Source organism: Bos javanicus, chromosome 14, assembly GCF_032452875.1.
Source record: "Bos javanicus breed banteng chromosome 14, ARS-OSU_banteng_1.0, whole genome shotgun sequence".
In the NCBI taxonomy this organism is placed as follows: domain Eukaryota; kingdom Metazoa; phylum Chordata; class Mammalia; order Artiodactyla; family Bovidae; genus Bos; species Bos javanicus.
Window position 1 is genome coordinate 80,626,987 of NC_083881.1, and position 25,920 is coordinate 80,652,906.

At 39.0% G+C, this 25,920-nt stretch overlaps 1 long non-coding RNA gene across 2 annotated transcripts in view; it reads right to left on the bottom strand.

Annotated features, from left to right (window-relative positions):
* The window catches only part of LOC133260780 (uncharacterized), a 181,235-nt gene extending 155,879 nt beyond the window's left edge, over positions 1-25,356 (bottom strand). The window contains exon 1 of one of the 2 annotated variants that reach the window (XR_009740964.1): positions 22,042-25,356. This is a non-coding gene — a long non-coding RNA (uncharacterized LOC133260780). The remainder of the gene's footprint in view (positions 1-22,041) is intronic. The other variant, XR_009740963.1, reaches the window with a different exon arrangement.
* Positions 25,357-25,920: the final 564 nt, after the last annotated feature.

Sequence of the window (25,920 nt, forward strand, 5' to 3'; positions counted from 1 at the left end):
TTTTTAATGAATCAGTCCCCAAAAAGTCCCTATTGGATATCACCTAGGGATACTCTAAGAGTATGACTACTCTTAGAGACATAGTAAATAGTCTTTAGAATCTGTACTACAAATCTTGAAGAACACAAAATCACTCAGAAAATCGACACACCTAGCTGGATAGACTAGAAGTTGCTGGAGGTTACCAGAGTAAAAACAATGTACTTTTATGAAAGTTACTGCATTTGTATTAGCATATTCATTTATTTTATGTGAATATATGTAACAAAATTATTTGAAAAAAATCTTATTTCCTGAAATTGATGTTTTATTCCCAAATCTTTTTCTATATACTATTGTAAATAATAAATTTCTCCTTTGTGAAAGGTACTGAAAAATAAAATTGACTTAAATTTGGACAAATGTAGGTGCAGAAAAGTCTAGAACACAAATAACCAAAGAGGATAGGCCCTTTCTCCTAGAAGTGTTTTACAGTTTCTGTTCTTCACAAACTAGCCTTTATGATCTTTCAAATTCTCTCTTTTCACTGAGTGGTGAGCATCTATGGAAAAACTAGCTTAACATTCCACCCACCTTTGATTCAAGAACTATCTCTAGTTTATTAAAGGTCCTAGGATAATGGTTCGGAGAAGGCAATGGCACCCCACTCCAGTACTCTTGCCTGGAAAATCCCGTGGACGGAGCAGCCTGGTAGGCTGCAGTCCATGGAGTCTCTAAGAGTCTGACACGACTGAAGTGACTTAACAGCAACAGCAGGATAATGGTTACAAAACAGATCCCAACTTCATTTTAACACTTGCTCTTTCCAAAAAATTATATTTTTTTAAATTTTGCTCTCCAGATTATTTTACATATGAATAACCAACAGAGAAATCTATTTTCAATTTTTAAAAGATATGTCACAAGAAATTAAAAAATAAAAATAAAAGGCAATTCAGTCAATTTGAGATTTGCCCTGGATATTACTTCCTGATTCTCCTTGCTGATGGTTAGCAAGGTCGTTTCCATGATTATACTTTATCTTGATCCACTTTACATTTCAACTTAATGAAAAGTCATCCTCACTACAGGATACTTTTATGAATCAGTATCACATGAATCATTTATGCAGTCTTCAAGATCAAGTCAGTGCCTCTGTTATTGCAATATCTAATCTACTATAAACATACCCCTCTGAGACAAAAATCACTTACAATAATTATAATTTCTGTATCTGTTTCATCCAAATTAATAAATTTTGCAGTCTACAGCTGCAGTAATGCTGGATCATATTCTGAGAAATTATTCTTAAATTGTATACTTTGTGTAGCTAAAGATTCCAGTTGCATGAAGGCAAAGATGGATGGATGTATTCTTCAGCATAAAATATCAGGCTCACTAAAAGAAAAACACGGGGTCAAATGCCTCTTAAAGCTGAGTCACTACTCTCCTTTAGAGCCTGGTGATCAAACACATCTATTACCCTTCATGCTTTCAACTCTTCTGTTTTTTCCTCCTTCTACAACAGCTCCTAATTACCCACGTCAGTGAATCATCTCACAAAACGTTACTAGAATTCCATCTTTAAAAATCTGCTGCATTTAAAGTCATTGTATTCAGTTATTCCAATAATAGAGACCGACATCCTGTTCTCTATCCCTGGTGACTCGACTGGTAAAGAACCTGCCTGCGAGTGCAGGAGACACAAGAGACGCGGGCTGGACCCCTGGGTCAGGAAGATCCCCTGGAGGAGGCAACAGCAACCTGCTCTGGTATTCTCGCCTGGAGAATCTCAAGGGCAGGAGCCTGGCGGGTTACAGCCCATGCGGACACGAGGAGAGGGACATGACTGAGCACACACGCACGCTCTATTTAAGGAATAAAATTTAAAAGCACCAGATACATATGGATTCTCAGAGTAATATTCCATTATTTTAAATTCTACTCCTTTCTAAAAGAAAAATCCTTAGTAATATCAGGGGACAGAGTTCATGAAAAGATGATGAGGAATCACCTTATGAGAAGATGACTTTTACTCAAAATCCTCAAGGGCCTTCCCATCTCCCATATGGATTGCAGTTTAAGCTGATACATAGGTTGTTGTCTCAGCTTGAAAGCCTATAATTTACTTTGTATAGAGAAGTTTAAATGGATTTTTCTTCAACTTAAACACCAGTATTTTTCATCACCATTTTCTTCTTAGCATATTCACTCGTCAGTAATGTAAGATGACTGGGGAGAGTGGAAAGATAACTCCTGCCTTTGACAATGGAGCAGATATTATACCGTCTAAGATAGGTCAAAGGTACCTTTCCAAAGGGGGTCAACAGTGACCTTAAATGATAACTTTCTGCCATAAGTAAAACAATTTGGGGTAATATTCACCAGAACCAACGGCAACTTCAAGGTCCGGAGATCAAGGGTCTCTTGTAAGTCAAAGAGTACAGACCTTTGTACTCTTCATTAGCGTATGTGTACTTAAGGTCAGAAAGAATTCCAGTGATGCTTCTCGTTTTATAGCATATATTCAGAGAGAAAGATTCCATCACAAGTAAATTTTGGCTCATACTCTTCCTACTCCTAGTTCTATGGATGAGAGACGGAGAGAGAAAAATTGGGGCTGTCAATTTTACAGTTATTTAAAGTTAGATCTAGTGACTTTCACTTTCAAATTGTCTTAATGCATACCTCACACAAGATGGATCCAAAATGCTTACTAGCAGATACTCACACTTTGAATTCCAATGAACACTGTGCCTGTTGTCTCTTTTTAAATTCAACACACATCTTTTTGATAGTGAGCTGCAAGAGCTGTTTGTGAATTTTGGAGATTAATCCCTTGTCAGTTGCTTCAATTGCAAATATTTTCTCCCATTCCAAGGGTTGTCTTTTTGTTTTGTTTATGGTTTCCTTTGCTTTGTAAAAGCTTTTAAGTTTAATTAGATTCCAATTGTTTATCTTTGTTTTTATTTTCATTACTTTAGGAGGTGGATCAAAAGAGATCTTGCTGTGATTTATGCAAAGAATGTTCTGCCTTTGTTTTCCTCTAATAGTTTTATAGCATCCAGCCTTATATTTAAACAAATAACCCCAGTCAAAAAATGGGCAGAAGATCTAAATAGACATTTTCCAAAGAAGACAAACAGATGGCCAAGAGGCACATGAAAAGGTGCTCAACATCACTAATTATTCAGTTCAGTTCAGTTCAGTCGCTCAGTCGTGTCCAACTCTTTTCGACCCCATGAATCGCAGCACGACAGGCCTCCCTGTCCATCAACTCCCAGAGTTCACTCAAACTCACATCCATCGAGCCGGTGATGCCATCCAGCCATCTCATCCTCTGTCGTCCCCTTCTCCTCCTGCCCCCAATCCCTCCCAGCATCAGAGTCTTTTCCAATGAGTCAACTCTTCGCATGAGGTGGCCAAAGTACTGGAGTTTCAGCTTTAGCATCATTCCTTCCAAAGAACACCCAGGGCTGATCTCCTTTAGAATGGACTGGTTGGATCTCCTTGCAGCCCAAGAGACTCTCAGGAGTCTTCTCCAACACCACAGTTCAAAAGCATCAATTCTTCGGCGCTCAGCTTTCTTCACAGTCCAACTCTCACATCCATACGTGACCACTGGAAAAACCATAGCCTTGACTAGACGGACCTTTGTCGGCAAAGTAATGTCTCTGCTTTTCAATATGCTATCTAAGTTGGTCATAACTTTGCAAATCAAAACCACAATGAAGTATCAACTCACACTGGTCAGAATGGCCATCATAAAAAACTCTGCAAACAGTAAGTGCTGGAGAGGGTGTGGAGTAAAGGAATCTTCCAACTTTGTTGGTGGGGATATAAATTGATAAAGCTACTATGGAGAACGGTATGGTGGTTTCTTAAAACACTAAAAATAGAACTACCATAAGACAATCGCACTCCTGGGCATATACCCAGAAGAAAACATAAATCAAAAAGACACATGCACCCCAATTCTCACTGCAGCACTATTTTCAATAGCCAGGACAGGGAAGCAACCTAAATGTCCACAACAGAGGAACTGATAAAGAAGATGTGGTACATATACACAATGGAATATTGCTCGGCCATAGAAAAGGACAAAATAATGCTATTTGCAGGAACATGGATGTACCTAGAGATTGTCATACTGAGTGAAGTCAGACACAGAAAGACAAATAGGATATTGCTTACATGTGGAATCTAAAAAACAGGGTACAGATGGATTTACTTATAAAACAGAAGCAGAGTCATGGGTGTAGAAGACAAAATTTATGGTTACCAGGGGAAAAGGGAGGAAGGGATAAGTTGGGAGATTGCAATTGACATATACACACCACTACATGTAAAATAGATGACTAATAAGCACCTGCTATATGGCACAAGGAATTCCACTCAGTACTCTGTAATGGCCTGCGTGGGGAAAGAATCCCCACACACAAAACAAAGTGGATATAAGCATGTGTACAGCTGACTCATCTTCTGTACACCTGAAACTCATATGACACTGTGAATCAGTTATACTCCATGCATGCATGCTAAGTCGCTTCAGTCGTGTCCGACTCTGTGCGACCCCAGAGACGGCAGCCCACAAGGTTCCCCCATCCCTGGGATTATACCCCATACATTTTTTTAAAAAGAACAACCTACGATATTACTTGAATGGAAAAAGTAGAAACAAAAAATCCTCTCCGCGTCACCTTACAGCATCACAGACACTAAACATAAAGCAGCAATAAAACAAGACCCGGTGCTAGTCCTGCCTATTAGTCCAGACACAGTCCCTGGATCTGTGTCAGGAAAACCAGAAAGGGATGAAAGGGTGGGGTTCCATGGAACATGATACAGAAAAAGCCATTCCCCTCAGAGGCTAGAATTGAGTGATACAGAATTAGTGCATCAGCTCCAAATCTTCTTCATTCTACTATAAGTAGAGAAATGAGAACCAAGAATTTGTAGTTAGGTGGACATTGTTAGCCAGGCAACTGTGTCCAAAGTGTGTTATAAAACGAATCCATGTCTAGGAGAAAAAATGTCCTACATAAACCACGTGACTTAAAACTTAGACCTAGACTGATATGAAAGCACGGAAGACACACCGCTGGTGAAGTATCCCTGAGAGCAGGAACTTACCAAATCAAGACTGCAGATTATTTCCCAGAAATGAAATTCTGGGGTAAAACCAATCAAATTTTAATTAAACTGTGTACACTTTCTCATTTATGTATTTATTTATGTTATCAAGCAGAGGAGAGGCTGAGAATGACCTAATTTGACAGCATTTAAAGTGAAAAGCCTTAATGACATTAGTTGACCAGAATTTCAATGAGTCAGTACAATAATACAAATATCCCAAAATTTTGATGCAGTCATGGACTATATTAAGAAGGAAATTTCAAAAGAAGAGGAACACACTGTTCACATCTTTAAAAGAGAAAGAAACCCTGAACTCAGCAGGGATAAGGTGACATTTGGAATGCTGCATTTTCCCCCCATACTTGACATTTAAAGAGGGACACTGGCAATACACAGAAGTGCTTCTTGAAATATATTCAATGGAGTATCACTCTGTAACACTCCAGTGTTACAGAGAATAAGGCTATTTTGTGATCAAATAAATTTGAAAAATACCAGATTAAAAACATATGTCATTTTTAAAGCAATTTAAAAATTGTTTCAAAAACCGCTTTCATATAGGCATCCTTGGAAAATGTCTGTGCAAGTGTGCATTGAAGGTATGGTTCTTGGCCTTTCACTGATGACTTTGACCATGGGATCCCTTTTTAAGACGGAGCTCTCAGAAATAGTATCACAAAGGACATGCTTTTGGAAATATTGCCCTAAGTATGTCCAAAAGGTCATGGACCAAATGATAAGAAATTTGAAAGCCATACTCTTTGATTGGAAAAGTAGGCATTTTATACTGAGAACGAAAAGGCTAAGGAGAATCATAAGAAGTGAATTAAATTGGAAGACGCAGATTTCTTTTGAGGACATATAAATTACAATCATTGAATGGAAAACAAAAGGGTACCTTTTGGTTTAATATAGAAAAGGCATTTCTGTCATTATATCTAAGAGTGTCACGGTCTTCCACAAGTAGCAATGAGGCTTCCTAAAAGAATTATATTTTTCCCTAATAGCCATCAGTCAGGAGATTTGGGAAAGAAACCTGTATAAATAAAAATTCAAATTAAAATGAGGTTAAAATTAATTCCAATACTATGATTTACATCTATGCATAATCGTTTCTTCTCACTAAACCCACCTATATAGCTCTGCCATATTAGTAATAATCATAGAACATAACACTTCCTACTTGCTGCTGCTGCTGCTGCTGCTGCTAAGTCACTTCAGTCATGTCCGACTCTGTGCGACCCCACAGACGGCAGCCCATCAGGCTCCCCTGTCCCTGGGATTCTCCAGGCAAGAACACTGGAGTGGGTTGCCATTTCCTTCTCCAATGCATGAAAGGAAAAGTGAAAGTGAAGTCGCTCAGTTGTGTCCGACTCCTAGCGACCCCATGGACCACAGCCTACCAGACTCCTCCATCCATGGGAGTTCCCAGGCGAGAGTACTGGAGTGGGGTGCCATTGCCTTCTTGCTATCACTCCCTAATTAAAACTTCCAGTGGCTCTTATAGTGGTTATCAAATAAGCTCCTATTTCTTCAGACTTTCCATTAGTCATGTGACTGAGCCTGCACACAGCAGAACTCCAGCACTGTGTGAAAAAAGACACGTGTTGACTGTGTGATGTTGTACAGATACTGTCTTGGGGATAAGAGGTTACTGAATGTTGTATCAAACAGTTAAATCATTAGAATACTCTAAGGAGTTTTTGGAAAGGCAAAGTTTTCAGCGATCCATATTCAGCAATTCTGAACCCGGTGTGTGGTATGGCCCAGGAGTGTATGCTTTTCGGAAGCCCTCCAGTAGATCCTGAGAACTGGTTTTGGAGCCCTTCTTCTGAATTCAGGCACCACTTGCATGGGGAGGAGGGGTGGAAACACACCTCCCTGCCACCTCTCACTGTTATTATCATGTCTCTGAAGTGAACGGTGGTGACAGATAGGCAAGATATAAGATCCTCAAATCCTTATCCTCAAATGTGCATCCAGTCAAGGCTTTGCCCTTGAACCCTTACATGATGGACTAAACTGGCTCACTTTTAAACCGCAAGGACGGTTTTGCCCAGATTCAACCAGTTGAGTAGCCTAGATGATGCCTCCTTTACCCTGGGCCAGATCTGGTTCTGAAATGGATTTTCCTTGACCAGAAACCCTTCCCACTTTGGCAGGCAACCTCAGGCCTATCTTTCCGTACCTGTCACATGACATCTGCCAAATGCATATTTCCAAAGATGAGTCAAAGACTAAAGAATATCACTTTATTGCTCTCTTTTCCTGAGCACAAGTTCCTCTTTGGAAACTACTCTCATGAAGAACCTCTTCTCTGTAAAAGTTGAGCTAGAGAACCATGAATGTTCCTTAGATCGGTGCTGTGTTCGCCCCAGAGGATTTAAAGAGTGTTACCAACATTTAAATCCTCCTATAATTTTCATTCAAACTACCTTTATACCTTTATTCTTTTGTGACACCTTCACAAAGTGATCTACTTACTGTCTCCTGAACATTTAATCTTTAATGAATAACCCGTGTTCTCTCATCATGTCTCCAAGCCTCTGGACATGCTATTTTGTCAAATGTTGGCCCCAGTAAAAGCAAGCTTTTTAGACTGGATGTTGGCAAACTTTTTCTATGAGAGACCAGAGAGCAAGCATTTTGGGCTTTGTCAGCCATCCTCTCCTCGTTACGACTACTCCATTCTGCTGTCGTGTAGCATGAAAGTAGGCACGTGCTTTGTGTTAAATGAACAGGTATAGCTGTTGTTCTTATAAAACTTCATAGAAGCAGACATGGGCAAATGTGGTCTGCAGCTCATGGTTCACAAAGCCACATTTTAGATTCAGCTCGAGTTCTCTTCTCTGACTCCTTTCATGAAACTTTAGACCTGTTCAGCACAATCAAGCAGAAATAGAATTTCTTTTTTCATGCTCATCTAGAATTTATATTTATTTTTATTATTTTTATTATTATTTTATTATAATAATAAATTCTTATTGTACTACATATTTACATATTTAGTTTCCTCTCTAAACACTGAATCCATCAAGGATAAAGACTGTCTTACAAATCAATATCAAACAAAACAGCATCCTATATGTACTCAATAAATGTTGACTATTTAATTAAATGAATTAATTAATTACTAGATGATGAATATAAATGTTAATTTAATGTGAATCTTGAAAAATGGATAGGATTCAGCAGACCTTTGAAATGTAAGTGTAAAATACTTTTACATCTAAGGAGAAACTATTTGTTTTTCTCCCCAAACACCCTCCTTCATTCAATCTACAAGTATTGACTGAAGAGTGCGTGCTGAAGGCAAAGCCCTTGAGAATTAACATTCTGTAAAGCAGTGCTTCCCAGAGTGGAAGACTATAAAGTACACTATGTCACTGTGCCCACTAAATGTGCCTATTATCGCCTGTGCATGAAAGTCCTTTTAAAAGTTAATGGGATCCAAATGCATAGAGCAGAATAAAAGAGAGGAATACTCAGACCAAATTACACAAGAATTTATGACACTCTGTCCCTGTATGTTGAACCAAGGGATCTGGGTTACTGAAGAGAGCATTCTAATGAATTCTTTTCATCTACTCTACACATCACTGTCCTTTCGTTAGCAAGACATTGGAGAGGAGAGCATGGCAGAGCACCACCATACTAATCCTTTGTTTGAGAAGATCCCTAGGTCTTTATGTCCCCTTTAAGTACCTTTAATCTTCTTTAATTAACTATGAATTTCTTAATTTGTATTGTTCATTATTCTGTCCAACTGGCTCTCCTCATGGCCATCTGCTCTAATGTGTATCTCCTAACTGATCTTCATATATTTTAAATGTCACACTACTCTGCGCTATCATTTATGCAATTGCTAAGAGCCAATTTCTGTTGGCTGAAAACTTAATATTTAAATGATGAAAGCTTAAATTATTTCTCCAAACATCTGAATATCTATTGTTAAGTTTTGAACATATCTGATCGCATTAAACTTATACCTCCTGGTTTGGGACAAAAGGACTTCATGTGTGTATTAGTATCCTGAGCCTCTACAATGTTCAAATGAGGTCCAATTCACTGTCATAACTGAAATTTTCACAGGTTCTGAGATTATCTGCCAAAGCTGAACTTCAACTCATTGAAGTTGCCCCCAGCCACCCTCAAGTATTTGAGGATTGCTGAGAGATGTCTTGGAAGGGGACAACAGAGGATGAGGTGGTTGGATGGCATCACCAACTCAATGGACAGGAGTTTGAGGAAACTCTGGGAGTTGGTGATGGACAGGGGGGCCTGGTGTGCTGCAGTCCATGGGGTCGCAAAGAGTCGGACACGACTGAGCGGCTGAGCTGAACTGAACTGAAGAATGTCTTCTGTATTCTCAAGAGGAAATCCATTCTCACTCGGTATTAACCCTTCTCTGCCACCTCTTGCTGTAAAATAGGATTGATACATGAAGCCTTCAAGGTCCCTTGCTATGGTAATAGAGGGAATAACATCTCCCTCTTTGTTCTGCTTTGCTGGTGGGGACAAGCTGGGGGGCCTATGCCCCAGTAGTTCACATATTTTAATAAACCAAGTCTATTTTTCATCACAGTGTTTTTTATTCTTAACGCACAGACATAGGTCCCTCTATTCTGATACATACATAGTATCAGAATATACCTTGAAAGGTAGGCTCTCAAGTAGAAATTTGCAGCTGTCTTCAGAGTAGGCTTTCTCCTCTGACGTCAGAACTTTTGTTCTTGGGAAAAGTTTATTTCCTTGATGGATTTCCTCAGGACCAGTTCTTTCAAAGGATCACCTCGCTGTTGTTATAGTTAATGTACGCTAACATCTCCCAGGTTGGCCCCTGTTCTCACTGCTGTTTGTCATATTGAAAGACCAGCTTGTGCTCAAAATAGAATCCTTGCTATGTGCCTAATACTTCCATCCTGAATGCCTTCTTTGATTTAGTAAAGACTGCCCATAAGAATTATCAAAAAACCGTGACTCCACTTCTTTCTGGATAAAAAAAAAATGACATACAGGCTCTCATATATTAATATTATTAACATCTTGTCAGAAAGACCTGTCTTATGTGGAGAAGTTCCCTGGTCACTTCCACTTTGTATTTAACGCTGGAAAAGATCTTGGATAATGCCTGCAGTGGCAATGTTCTACAAATGAGAATATTTAGGTCCAGAAAAGTCAAAGGAATTTTAAAAGTCAAGCAGCTGGAAAGTTGAATATTGATTATTATAGTCACTCGGAAAGACTAGAAAGAGAAAATTTTGAAGAAAAGGCTAGGAAAAATTCATCACAAACGTCAATGTACATAGTCATCAGAGGTCCTTGGGATTCCTGGCACCGAGCTAGGAATGGCGGCGTGCCTCAGGCAGGCCGATGACAAAGCTAACATACATCACAGTTTCTATTCTCTTCCCAGGGAAGGCTTATCATAAGGAAATGTTGCCGACCAAAAATTATGCTGGGTCCAGCCCCGCATCAAATTGTAACACTGCATTTAGGACGATGCAGTCTTTGTCATTCGGTATCATTTTGCATGCCCGCTCTTTGCTCCAGTGAGTGCTCTTATGGAGTGTTGGAGGCTTTTCTGTATTTACTGCATGGTGCCAAAAGACGGGTCAAAGGACATCTCTGAAATTCTTGTGGGCTAAGAAAAGAGAACATATTTCAGTGTCTTCTAAAAACAAAAGGACTCTGGGAATGGGAGCAATGAATCTGCTCTGACAGCTCCTCTGTTTGTGATGGTTATTGCTTACAGGGCTTTACTGCTACCTGCAAGTGTCAACTGCGCTCCCGGGACTGCTCTGCACGTAACCTTTACCTCACACTGGAGAGCGGACAAATGGGAGAGAGGCAATACCATCAGATGTGATGATTTATTTTTAAAGCCCAAGTTTTTTGTTTAATATAAATGTAAAAACATAACTTTCCCTTCAAGCCAGCCAGGTAGTTTAGGCAATTTATCAAGCCAAAAGCACTGAAGCTTCACAGTAAGAAAGGAGAAAATGCGTTTGTGCCCAAGTAATTGTCTTTCTCTTTCTGTAATCTACTAAGATACACTTGGGGTGCAGGTGATTACAAATAATGATTACAGTCAAATACAGCAATTCCTTCATGCAATTAGCCCAATTTCTTCTTTAACTTTTAGAGGCGCTACAACGTGATTAATTTCAGTCTCCTTCTGCCTTAGAAGTGCTTTGTATTTTTTTTTATTTCTCCAAGAAAACTTGTTAGCTCTCATTTTCTAATGAATTCCAATTCTTCTGAAAGACATTTTGTCTTCCATTGTCTCCTTTGATGAAAGCTATTTTATAGCCTTTGTACAAGTCCTGCCCAAATACAAGCAGACCCATGTAAAGTCTGAGCTGTGTTGTGACTATTTCACATAGCAATCAGGTGTTTATTGGGCACTTACTGTATGCCATGAAGTATAAGGAAACGTAAAGGTCCACAAAAATTATAAGATTACTGATCTCATGGAATCGCCCATAGTGGGGAGATAGGAATGAAAGTAAGGGAATAAATAAGCAAGATAATTTGAAGCGGGTTAAATGACTTAGGGTGGGATGGCGGTTACTTCAAGTGAGTAGAGAGACAGTACTTCCCTGGGAAAGGGATATTTGAGCTGAAACATGAAGACAAGGACTCAGGCTTGAGAAGATCCAAGGGGAAATAGCTGGATAAAAGGAATAAGCAATGTGAAGACTCTCAGTCAGAACAGAAAGGGGGTCAGTGAGGGGGAGTCGCAGAGATACGTGCTAAGAGTAGACAGGGCCCGGGTCACCAGTGCTTCGCAGGTCACTGCAGAGGATTCGATTACATCAGGGTGCAGGAGACCGATACCGGAAAATCTGAAGCAAAGAGACATGGGAGTCTTCAGGAAAGAAAGAAAAGAGAAACGAAGCAGTAATTTCATTATGATATATTCCTGAGGTGTTTGCTTATTTGCTTTTTGCACAGAAATTGTGAAGCTTTGGAATTTGCAGAATGATGGTACAGCATCTCTTGTCTACCAGGCTGAGTGCCTCCCTACTGATTTGAGGTAACTAAGCCTGTTCTAACTTGCTTTGCAGGTGCATAAAAGCGGAGAGACTACAGCTACCTGATAATATACACTCCCAAGTAGATTTAATGGAACAGAGAACTCCAGAAACAGGGGGAAAATAATATAAATGCTATAAAACCTGAAGAATAATTTGAATCACAAATTGGCAATTAAACCTTACATTCTCTGACAAATGCAGAAGCCCATAGGCTAATTGTCTTTATCAACACAAAAACCAAATTTCAAAACAAGGCTGCCTTGCCTTTACTGTCTTCAAACTCACACTCATAATAGAAAGTCAAATGAGAGGATTGTTACATTTGAACTAAAATTTCATACATCAGACTTCAAAATCAAAAATAGCTGCAATGTTAAGACATTTCAAAGCATAGAAACATTAAGGAAATAGACTATACATTAAATCCTTTCATCTGTTAAATTCTGTACCATTTTCCACATATTCTCAGAACAATGGGGGAAAAACTCAGGAAATTACTTCCAGAATTAGATCAGAAAAATTAAAAACCATTTTCTGTGCAATTTACTGTACATTTTGAAAACAAAGTTCTTAATGCCTCCGAAAGCCTTTAATATACTTTGAGCTACATTTTATGAAAGCAAAAGGAAATCTCTGCTCTAAGATACAGCTGATGTGATTCTGAAAGTCAGTTTGTCAAAGGAATTAAATCAGATTTAAAAAACTGGCTCAAAGTAAGCAAAACTGGTCAACTGAATGAACATTTTGTTAGATACCTGTACAAATATGGTGCAAAAGATGCCTCTAAAAAGAAGTTGAAAATTCAGCTTAACTGATCACCTTGAGAAGGCTTTATATGCTGTCTAAACACAGAAAACCTGCCATTTTCCTCCCCATTTGTCTTTTCAGCTTTAAAACCCAAAATCTTAGTGGTTTAGGTGAGACTTTTGTCACAACACTAACATGGTGTGCTGAGGTTTGGCAGAGACTGGTCTTGAGAATTCTGTCTTTCCCCTACTATATTCTGTTCTGTCTTTTGATTTGAAAGATCAGAGACCCAGAGGAAAACACAAATACCAACTACTGGCAATGCACAAGAATTCCTCAATAGTTTACCATTAATTTAAGTCAAGACTAGATAAATTTGAATTGAATTTGAACTGTTATTGAGTACTAAAAGTGTACATGTAATTCACAAGATATAGATGCAGAAGAATAAAAACACTAAGATTGATGTAAATGTTTGTTTCTGAAATTTAACTACTTAAATTCAGTTCATCTTCCACAGTGTCTCTCTGATTGGTCCTATGTCTTCCTGGTAAATGGAAACTGGCAATAAACTGAAATATTTCTGAAGAGAGAACCATGAAGGGCAGGTAACCCATCAATTTAAAAATAGCAGAATAACATAGAAGTTTAGCCTGTAAATGCTGGAAGTAGGTTACCTGGACTTGATCTGGCTTTTTTACTTCGTAGTCATTAACTTCCATTATTTGTATAATGGGAATAATAATAGTACCTACATCATAGGATTTGGCAAATAATTAAATGAGAGGATATCTATAAAGTGTTGAAAATTGTTCCTGGCATGTATTTAAAAGTATATACACCTGTTAGGCATTATTTTTTTTTAAGAAGTAACAGTTTACAAATGACCAGGAATTGTTCAAGATAAATAAAAGTGAATCCTGAAGTCTATAGTTAATGAAGTGTGAATAAATTTTAACTAATGGTTCTTTAAAAAGTAATTGTAGAATCATGTTTTTATTCTAACTTATTTATCATTGGGGAATAAGCACAAATAATAAATAAACCCCAAAAGGGTGTATTAATAATTCCATCATTGAAAAATAACTAATGAAACAAGGGACACACTCCTCGCTACATAATAACTTGAAAAAGCATGAATGGGTGTAAATCATTCATGAAAAATCATGAATGGGCTTACAGAGAGCTGATTTCAAATCTAGGCTCCATCCATGCTAGTTAGATGATCTCTCTGATACTCACGGGGTGGGTGGTTTCAACAAAACAGAAATATTAGGAAAAAAAATTCTCACGAGCTTGGAATAGGGATTGAGAGAATTGTGTCAATATCCCCCAGCACATGGCACAGAGTAAATATTCAATAAAAGTTGCCATGCTTCTCTTTTAAGACTAGTGTCACTGAGGTCAGTGCAACCTTCCTATAATTCCTGTCTGTGTTGCCACGGTCTGGGCAAAGGCGGAGACTGAGTTGATAACTGGTCTACCCTGGGAAAGGCCTGACTGCTCCAACATGTATCTCGTCAGGTGAAGGCAACTGGGATAAATTCTAAGTTGAAAAAAATAAAAGGAAGAAAAAGGTTTTCCTCTCTTGGGTCTCAGGGTTTTTTATTACTGAGATTATGTAGATCAATGTATCTTGCTCAAGATTCACTGAATTTAGTGCGATGTGATAGCCTGTAGCAGACTGGATCATGCTTAAGGACAGCCTCAAATGCACTGCACTGAGAGAGTTGGCAAGAAAGAGCAAGCACAAGCCAACTAGAAATGAATCAGCGATTCTTTTTAAAAGTGGGAATAGCTGCCTCTCCTTCCTATCATTTTTTCTGTTTGGTCTTCATAGAAAGACACATTTGTACTTCTTCAAGCAGATGCTTCTACTCTCTTACCTAATGATATAAGGAATCACTAGGGTAGTATTTTGGAAGAACAGATGTTGACTTCAACAAATGTGGCATTTTACTGTGGACAACGCCAAAGAAAATCTGGCAAATACAATGTTCATAGGCCTACTCATCTGTAGAACTATTCCCAAGAATATTTAATCTAGATTAGCACTGTCACATAAAAATATGTGAGCTACTTGTTGAATTTTAGATTTTCTAGTAGCTATATTAAAAAGTAAATAAATGACATAATAAAAAATATATCTGATTTAACACAATATTTCAAAAATATTATTTCAAGATGCAATCAGGAAGTTCCCTGGCAATCTAGTGGTTAGGACCCTGCACTTTCACTGCGGGGGCCCAGGCTGAGTTCAATCCCTGGTCAGGGAGCTAAAATCTGGCAAGTCACAGGTTGCAGCCAAAAGAAAAAAATGTAATCAATACAAAAGTATTAATGAAATATTTCACACTCTTTCTTTTGTTCTAATCTTAAGAATCTATAGGGTATCTCATACATATGCATGTCTGCTATGTCACTAAGTCATGTCCAACTCTTGCGACCTCATGGATTGTAGCCCACCAGGCTACTCTGTCCATGGGATTTCTCAGGAAAGAATACTGGAGTGGGTTGCCATTTCTTCCTCCAGAGGATCTCGTCCCAGAGATTGAATCCATGTCTCCTGCATAGACAGGCTGATTCTTTAACACGGAACCACCTAGGAAGCCATCTTACACAGATAGCACATCTCAATTCAGACTAACCACATTTAGTTAGTTGCTAGTAAATTAGCTCGGACTAAAGATTTGACATGAAATAATATAAGTAGACTGTGTTTTTATGTTCCTTTTTAATGACCATATATCTCGATTTAGCATCATTTGAGATAACAAACTCTAATGTATTTTTTTTTTAGTCAGTTTTTAATCTATTTCAATTCCTAGGCATAATCTAGGTGGTATAAATGGCTGCAATTGTCTTATCTAAAACTACCAGGGAGAATTTTGAAGTAGTGGTTCTCAAGAGGAAACCCGATGTACAAGATCAAAACCCACAGCAATCTGCCCTTAAAAGCCATCCTGAAATGCTTTTAAATTTTAATTACAATATCTAAGAAGATAGATATTTGCTGAATGAATGAGCAAAGAGATGATGATGAAGAAGGTATAACTGGATAAAATTCATATTTCATAACTTTATAGTTTGTATTTTTGATGGTAAAGATTTATTATGTGTTCTGTTAAACCATTTATGGTGAAATAAACAAACACAGATAGATATTACTATGGGTTATCTAAAACTTTTCCTCCAAGTAAAATTTACAGAAACCTAAAATTACTTCTAAATCATTCAATTCATGGTAGAAACTGTATAATCAAGACATACAGAGGCATGACATAAAAAAAATCTAGGACAGACCATGGAAGGTGAAGATCAGTAGAACCTTAAATTCATTACTTCAATTTTTTCAAGACTTTCTAAATCTTTTTGCTTTAAAGTTGTTCAAAATTTTAGAAATATCATCTCTACCTTTAATCATATTCTACATAAGCAGAGGAATCTGAAAATAATCATTAAAAGCTCATTATCTCCTGTCCACACTATAATAACTTGTAATTACGTCCTACTTTTTTCTCATTTTAGCTTACCCAAGACACTGTATCAAGGTCTTCTTATAAAATGTAGTTTTTATTACAGTCTTCCCATACTCAAGGACTTCCTTGCTACTATCAGAGCAACTCCAAACTCCTTGGCATCTTAAATCTTCCATCGGATACCCATACATAATAATATCTTCCTGACTCACTATCTCATCAGCCACTCCTCTTTATATTTCTGCACATTCCGTGCCTAACAAATTATTTATGTCCAGAGTCTATGAGAAATGGTGGAGAGAGACATGCCAAAGTGCTCTATGAAATTTCACTCTGTCCTTTCTGAGGCCAGCCAGAGTGCCCATGAATCAGCTGCAAGAGACAGATACGCACACCTGGCCAGGAAGCAACTATAAATGTGAAAGAAGAAGTAATGGGATCAAAAACACAGGTATGGGCAATCTGATATTATGAGATCAAAAACCCAGAATGGAAAATCTGTTCAGTTGATATGTTAGAAACTCCTGCCAAACACTGAGAGGTCTTAAACCCTGAGTCCCTAAAGAGCTGCCCAGTGCTAAGGATTTTTAGTGGTATTTGAAGGTCTGTTTTGTCAAGGTCAATGAAATGTGCCAAATTAAATGACCTGTCCAGCACACGAATCAGTTTTGGGAATTTTAAGAGCTGAGTTTTTTTCCAGAAACTTTCCAGATTCACCAAAATCATGGTTAGATGTGAATTCTTATTGTTTTACATAAGATCAGACCTTATTAAAGCTAAGAATATAATATAGATAATTTCATCACAGTCTCCTGTGCTACCTTCATGCAGAAAGAAGATGTAACATCAGTCCTATAATTAAGGGGAATATAAAGTGCATGAAAGTTGATCTGGTTACATTTAAGATCTATAATAAGACTGTGTCTCTTTCATCCCCATTTTCAACAATCCCCAGCACTGAGAATAGCGGACACCTTAGAGTCTTTCTTTCAATTCTTTCAGTCATTTATGACTGCTTAGTGAATGACCTCGGTGTCAGAAGTATTGTACCAAATGCATCTCAGGTTCTCAACTATCTACAGCATTTCCTATGGCCCGACACATCCCTTTCTAAGAGTCAAATGAGCAATATTCTAGAGAGGATATGAATCTTTTACTCACAAAAGTCTTGGTTTTGAATGGGAAAGGATGTATTCTTTATAAGGAATGCTGATATAATGTGCGCCAAGACAAGCTAAAAATACATACCATCATGCAGTTTTCAGACTGTTATAACTATGTTCAGTTCAGTCAGTTCAGTCGCTCAGTCATGCCCAACTCTTTGTGACTCCATGGACCGCAGCACGCCAGGCCTCCCTGTCCATCACCAACTCCCAGAGTCCACCCAAACCCATGTCCATTGAGTCAGTGATGCCATCCAACCAGTTCATTCGCTAATGTGTAGTTTTCTTTTAAGATAGAATTGAATTTTTCTTTCTTTTGGAAATATCAAAAAAGCAACATTAACAATGTCAAATACATGAAAAAGTCTATGTAACTTTTATTTAGTATTATTATTGCTCTTTTCTAATATAAAATTTTATATAAAAGAGCTGTTCTTTTACCAAGTGAAAAAATAAAAAATTTCTAACAATGGTACCTTTTAGAAAACTCAAGTGAGGTAAATTTGGCAAATAAGACATCTACTACAAGGCAATCATACTAAAATCTCATAAGCATCAATGTATAACTAATATAATTGTGGTCTAAGAAAAATTCTATTAAGCATGGTATTAACATTTTTCTCCACTGTTTTCCTATTCTTAATATGGGTCACTGATCAGCTCCTTCAGAAAGCATTTGTTATAAAATACTTTATAAAAATTAAGTTGACATTCTGGTCAAAACAATGGGTTAAACAGTCCCCCTTTCTTCTACATACACACACGGGACATATTTAATTACAGAAAATGGAAACCATCTAATGCTGCCAGAGTCCTACTATCACTAGGCTTACAGGCTTATATTACAGTGTGTATTGTCTCAGTGACTCCTCACAGAGAGGGGATATAAATATTAATATTTCTATTTTTACAGAGGAGGAAAATGAGTCTCATACATAAGGTGATTTTTCCAAAGATCAGTCAACTGGGAAGGTGGAATCCGGATATGAATTCAAGTGCTTTGCTTCTACAAGCTATTTATTTACACACCATGACTCTACTTTTTTAGAGCTTTGTTCTTTTTATGTTTGTTTCTCCAGGAGCTTTGTTCTTGAAACAACATTTCAGCAAATCAGGAGAGCCTCACATTTTCCTCAAATTAGTTCTGGCACAGAAACACCACACACACGCACGTGTGCACACATGCTCACGCACATACACAGATATGCAAAGGGTTAAAGCTAAGGCGTTTCATCATTTGTGGTGGACTCTTGTGCATGGACGATGCATCCCACTGAGAAGACATGAGAAAGAGGCTAGACGGTTGTGGCTGTTACAAACATATTTTAGAGTCAAAAGCTTGATTCCTCCACTTCAGCGCTGTGTGACTTCGAGCAAATTGTAGCTTCTCTACATCTCAGATTCCTCACCTATAAAATGGGTCGAAGGATACTGCCTGCTTCATACAGCCGTTACATAGGGCCCTTGGCTCAGAGCCGGGCAAGGAGCAGAGGTGCAGGTAAACCACGCTGTCCTTGGGCTCAAAGGGAATGAGCAGAAGACCTGTTTCCTGGTCACCAGGACTGCTGTCCAATTTTCGGAGGCGAGTTTCACACCAACTGTGGGGTGTCTTGCAAAGTGGACTTTGCAGCTTTTTACAATGAGAAGCAATTAAGTCACCTGCTGAGCTGTCATATACGGGCTATTGAGAGGACTGTAGGGTTGGAGAAGCTAAGTTGCCCAAGTTCAAAAAGCAAGTTCCTCAGCTGAGCTACATAATGGGAAAAAAGGTCACCTTTGACTGATTTTTGCTCTTGGCTATCAAAGGTGGACAGTCTTTCACAGCATATTCCCCACGTGCTCTAACAGCCCCCTGATGGACACTTTTGATAGAACATTGGAAAGAAATGTTAAAGAAGTGAAATGTCTAAGCTAAGCTTTCTCTGTGCGAGAAACTATCTTCTATTGTAACTACCTCTAGCTCCACCATGGTGCACTCTTGAAAAGGACCCCTTACAAAGCCAAAGATACAAACAGAGAACAAAAATCCATGCTACAACTCTCCTCTAAAATGCTTTAGATTTATTTGGAAAGTTCTACAAACATTCACAGACTCAGCTGGAAGATTATTCAAGAAAAGAAGCTCAGAGTCCAGCTGAACATTGATGAATACACTTCCATCTAGCGCGGTTCAAACAAACAATAATTCAGTTACTAAATTTACCTCCTAAAAGATTTCAAAATCATAGAACTTGGAGGTTAAATAATGTGCCAGCGGTACTGAATGTGCATAATCTCCATAAACTAAAAGCAATGTCTGTGTGAAGTCATAATAACCACATGAGATGAAAAATAAAAGCCTCAATCAATACAAGTACTGCTTGGTAGGGATAAGGCAAAATAACTTGTCGGATCATACTGTTTTTCTGATTTTGGTGAATCAAACAGTTGCTTTCTTATCATACAGGAAAAACTTAAGAGGTAAAGTTCAGTATTATAGATCCATTCGGTTGTATATGAAATTGACGATTATGCAGAGTGGATGAGGAGTAAGTCTAGCAACTATAAAGTGATCCAACTTGAACATTGATGGTAATGCTAAAATTTAATTTAATCTTATTCAAAGAGAAATGCATATAAGTAATAAAAGAAGAAAATATGCCTCTGCACTTGCCAGTTAACTAGAAAACTCTGTGTCATAATTAGCCTTTTCAAGCACATATCAAGACCTAATATTTTGCATGATGTATCTCTTCATTTAGAAAGATGGCACTTTCAAACCACTATCAGTGGATAATACAGTTGGAATGACTGTTTTGAAGTAGTGATCACTTTCCTTGCTGCAGGAAAGCAGTGTGATGCAGTACTGTGTAAATCAGACCATTGTTCTCAATTCCTTTTTCCTTTCATACTATAAAATTATCAATCTATTCCTTCAGCTGTGTCATTTTACAGTTCTTCCCTCTCTGGGGATGCTTCCTCACTCCCACTGACATTGGGCGTGGCCACCTGACTCTCTTTGAAGTGTCTGTGGAGTGACAGAGCAGAGGAGAGTGCACAGCGGCCCCTCCACATCCCCAGGCCCCACATCCCTAGATTCCGCCTCGGGGCCAGCACTATGTTCACAGCATGCGATTGGTTGAATCAACAGATGCAGACTCTGTAGATACAGAGGGCTGACTAAGGGACTTGAACAACCTCAGAGTTTGCATCCGTAGGGGGTCCTGAAACCAATTCCTCCCCCTCCCAGGGGATTACCAGGGATGACTATGTGTGGTCACCTGGGCATCCCTGATGTTGTGATGAAAGTACACCCTTAACACAACAAAAATGAGATACATGAGCAGACTTGAACCCAACTCACAGCTGGAGTTAACCCTGCTGACCTATACAGCCTGAAACAGAGCTGACCCGGCAGGCCCCCAGGTGCAGAGATGAAGACAGTAGGATGGGTAATTGAAAGCTTCTGAATGCTGGGATGGTTAGCATTATTCAAACAATAGCTGTCTTAAATGTTTAGAATGTGGATTCCAAAGTCAGAGAGGTCTCGATAAGAACACTTATTCTGAAGCTTAACTGTACAACTGTGCAAACTTCTTAATCTACCTGACTCTTAGTTCCCTCATTTTGTAAATCTAAGTGTAACGATGTCAACCTACTAGCATTGCTGTAAAGATTAAATAGCACAGTGTATGTAAAACAAACTGGCTAGGCCCAAGAAGTTCCTCTGTAAATAGCTCCTGTCATCATCATCATCATTGTTATAATCAAGGCATTTCTCCTATAATAGCTGAGGCCTCACTGAGTGAATGGTAGCTTGTATCATGAAAGAACTCTTGTGAAACATCCATAGTAGGGTCTTACACAAAGTAGAACCTCATCAACATCTCTTTTCTAATAACTCTTTCCCAACCAGCACATACAGAAATGGGACTCATGATTTTTATTTCAGTAGCTCCATTTGCTAAATAACCAAGGTGACCAAAAATAAAGCATCTTTTTGCACAATGAGATATAAACTCGCTAGTCGATCCCAGACTGAGGCCATAATCAAATCACTTTGAGAGTAACAACTAATATTTCTCTGGTTTTCAAACCCATTTGCCATTTTTCAGCCAGGAGTCTGCATAGTCACACACACACACCGTAAGTACGGCTATGAGTCTGCAGTGGGAATCTCACTCAAGCCTGAGGATGTACTGCTATAGTCTGTGAGGACTGACTACTAAAACAAAGTGCCAGAAAATGAGAGACTTAAATAATAAACGATTATTCCTCACAGTTCTGGAGGCTGGAAGTCTGAGATCAGGGTGCTCTCACCCTTGAGTTCTTGTTGAAGGCAGTCTTCCGGTTTTGTAGACGGCCATTTTCTAATTGCTCCTCTCATGGTGGAGAGAGAGGGGGGCAGTTACTCTGTCTCAAAGAACACTAATCCCACTCACGAGGGCCCCACCCTCCCAAACCTAAGTATCTCCCAAAGACCGCACCTCGCGGGGGGTTAGGACACCATACACGAACCTGCGGCAGACACGGATGTTCCGTCCGTAACGTCCGCCCTGTGACTGGGCGCCGCCATCTTCTCCAGGCTCGGCTACCGCTTCCGGGGCACCACAGTCCTCGAGGCCCCTGCACGTGACACTGGGGGCCCTTCCTGCACGGCCTTTGCCAGCTGATGGCCAAAGCGACTCAGTGTTCTAGGCCGACACGGGGAGAAATGGATCCCTTTTCTCACCCACAACAATCTGCCAGAAGTGAACCAATGCAATCATCTCTTCTGCCCTAATAACTTACAGAGATTTTAGAGGAAAAAATCCTTTCACTTTTTATGCACAGCCCTCATGCTCATAATATCCAAAAACGAGCCTGCCCTGGAAGGAAGGAAGAAGCTGGACTTGAAACAAATCTGAGAGATGGGCGCCATTCTGTGGCGAAATCGCCACTCTGGGGCAACTGACCCAGTCCTGCTACTGGGTCAATTCTGTACTTTGCTATTGGGTCACGTTTGTTTTCTTTGCCTTTCCTATTAATGTGCATTATTCTCTAGGAGGTCCTTCAGTCTGTCTTTCAAAATTTATCTTTCCACACACCTAGTCTGATCTACTCACACAAATTCAGGCTTATAATGATATTGCCTTGAGCCTCCTGCTGTAAATAAACTGCCATTTATTTGGTACAAAACAAAATGAATAAATGATGAGGAAAAAGCTCATGAATGTGGGTAAGTTATCATACTCAGATATTCAGCATTATTCTATTTTTAACCTCTTGGTTATCTAATAAGCAGCTCAAACACAGCACATCGAAAAATGAACTCTTGATTCTTCAGCCCACGCCCAACCCAAGAACCTAAACGCCACCTTTGGCTCTGCTGCTTCTCACATTTCACATGCAATCCAAGAGCAAATCCCTTTGACTCTACATACAAAATAAATTTAGAATCCAGTGACAATTCATCGTTTCCATCACAGCGATGCTGACTCAGGTCTCTCATCATCTCTCACCTGGGCAGTTATAAAAAACCCTCAAGTGCTCACTGCTTCCACAGGAGACCATCAATTGTCTATTCTTAGTAAAGAAGCCTGTGTGATCCTCTAAAAATATAAATCAGAAAATATGTTTGCTCTGGTCTTAGCCATTTACTGCTTCCCATCTCACTCACAATAAAAGCTAGGATCTGCTCCCTTCACTTCATGGCAAATAGAAGGGGAAAAAGTGGAAGCGGTGACATATTTTACTTTCTCGGGCTCCAAAATCACTGCAGATGGTGACTGCAGCCATGAAATTAAAAGACACTTGCTCCTTGGAAGAAAAACTATGACCAACCTAGACAGTATATTAAAAAGCAGAGACATTACTTTGTCGACAAAGGTGGTGGTTTGGTGGTTTTAGTCACTGAGTCGTGTCCGACTTTTGTGACCCCATGGACTGCAACCTGCCAGGCTCCCCTGTCCATGGGATTCTCTGGGCAAGAATACTGGAGTGGGTTGCCATTTCCTTCTCCAGGGGATCTTCCTGACCCAGGGATTGAACCCGGGTCTTCTGTGTTGCAGACATATTCTTTACCAACTGAGCTACAGGGAAGTCCTGTACCTTCCCTTTCAACAAAGGTCCATCTAGTCAAAGTTACGATTTTTCCAGTAGTCCTGTATGGATGTGAGATTTAGACCATAAAGAAGGCTGAGTGCCGAAGAATTGATGCTTTTGAACTGTGGTGTTGGAGAAGACTCTTGAGAGTCCCTTTTACAGCAAGCAGATCCAACCAGTCCATCCTAAAGGAAATCAGTCCTGAATACTCATTGGAAGGGCTGATGCTGAAGCTGAAACTCCAATACTTTGGCCACCTGATGTGAAGAGCAGACTCATTGGAAAAGACCCTAATGCTGGGAAAGATTGAAGGCAGGAGGAGAAGGGGGTGGCAGAGGATGAGATGGTTAGATGGCATCACCTACTCAACAGACTTGAGTCTGAGCAAGCTCCAGGAGGTATTGAAGGATGGGGAAGCCTAACGAGCTGCAGTCCATGGGGTCACAAAGAGTAAGACATGACTGAGCAGCTGAGCAACAACAACGAGAGTTCTTACAATACCTGTAAGACCCTACATCACCCGACACCCTGGCTCTACCCTTGCTCACCCTGTTCCAGCTCACCGACCTTGCTGTTTCTCCACTATCCCAGATCAGTTTCCATCTTAGCACCCTGGCTCTGCTGATCCCTCCGCCTGGAATGCTCTTCCTCCAAGCAGACTCTTGGGTGACTAATTCCAGCCACTTCCCTCAGATCTCATTTTCTCAGCAGACCCATCCTAGCGCTACTGACTCCTCTCTCCCCACTCCACCTTGACCACCTTCTCCCATTCCCTCTACCCTGATGTATTCCTTCCGTTTTCCCAAACATATCAGCACCTATCATAGTAAATATTTATCCATTCGTTGTTTAGTTGTCTTTTGTCTATTCCCCCTCCCTCGTGTAAGCTGCATGAGGAGGGGTGCTTTTCTCTGTTTTTTTTCATCAAACAGTGCTAGATCTATAAAGGAACACATATTAAAAGGAAGAAAAACAAAATTATTTCATAACATAATGTTTATTTATATCAAATAGTACTTGCCCATCCTATGGTATAGCCCAGGAAACTATATTCAGTTATCTTGTGATGAACCATATGGAAAAGAATTTGAAAAAGTGTGTGTGTGTGTATATATATATATATATAACAGAATCACGTTTCTGTACAGTAGAAATTAACACAGCATTGAAAATCTACTATATTCAATAAAATACATTTTAAAAAATAGTACTTGTCTCATCTGAGCAGAGGACCAAAGAGAGTTGTCAAATTTTATGAAACATGTTTTCTTCTTCAATTCTAGTTATTTTTCCAAGTTGTCTGTATACACACCATTCTCTTGCACAAAAATACATCATAATTATTTCCTCTATTTAAATGTCTTACACATGCAAGCTTCACATTTGTTGATGGTCTATCTAGTCTCCTAGGACCCAAGAGATGTAAACTGATATGCAAATATAAATTAGTCTGAATAGCGACATCATGATATAATTTTTAGTAATGGGAAAATATCAAACACTGCTGATGTAAAAATGATATGGATAACAAATGCGATAGAGAGAAAGAGGAAGGCACTTTGGAACAAGTAAGATGAAAGTTATGTATCAGCTTCATAAACATGCTTTACTTACACTCACTCTAACCTGACAAAGATCCCACAAAAAAAGAAAACTACAGGCCAATATCACTGATGAACATAGATGCAAAAATCCTTAACAAAATTCTAGCAATCAGAATCCAACAACACATTAAAAAGATCATACACCATGACCAAGTGGGCTTTATCCCAGGGATGCAAGGATTCTTCAATATCCACAAATCAATCAATGTAATACACCACATTAACAAATTGAAAAATAAAAACCATATGATTATCTCAATAGATGCAGAGAAAGCCTTTGACAAAATTCAACATCCATTTATGATAAAAAAAAACAAAACTCTCCAGAAAGCAGGAATAGAAGGAACATACCTCAACATAATAAAAGCTATATATGACAAACCCACAGCAAACATTATCCTCAATGGTGAAAAATTGAAAGCATTTCCTCTAAAGTCAGGAACAAGACAAGGGTGCCCACTTTCACCATTACTATTCAACATAGTTTTGGAAGTTTTGGCCACAGCAATCAGAGCAGAAAAAGAAATAAAAGGAATCCAAATTGGAAAAGAAGAAGTAAAACTCTCACTATTTGCAGATGACATGATCCTCTACATAGAAAACCCTAAAGATTCCACCAGAAAATTACTAGAAATAATCAATGACTATAGTAAAGTTGCAGGATATAAAGTCAACACACAGAAATCCCTTGCATTCCTATACACTAATA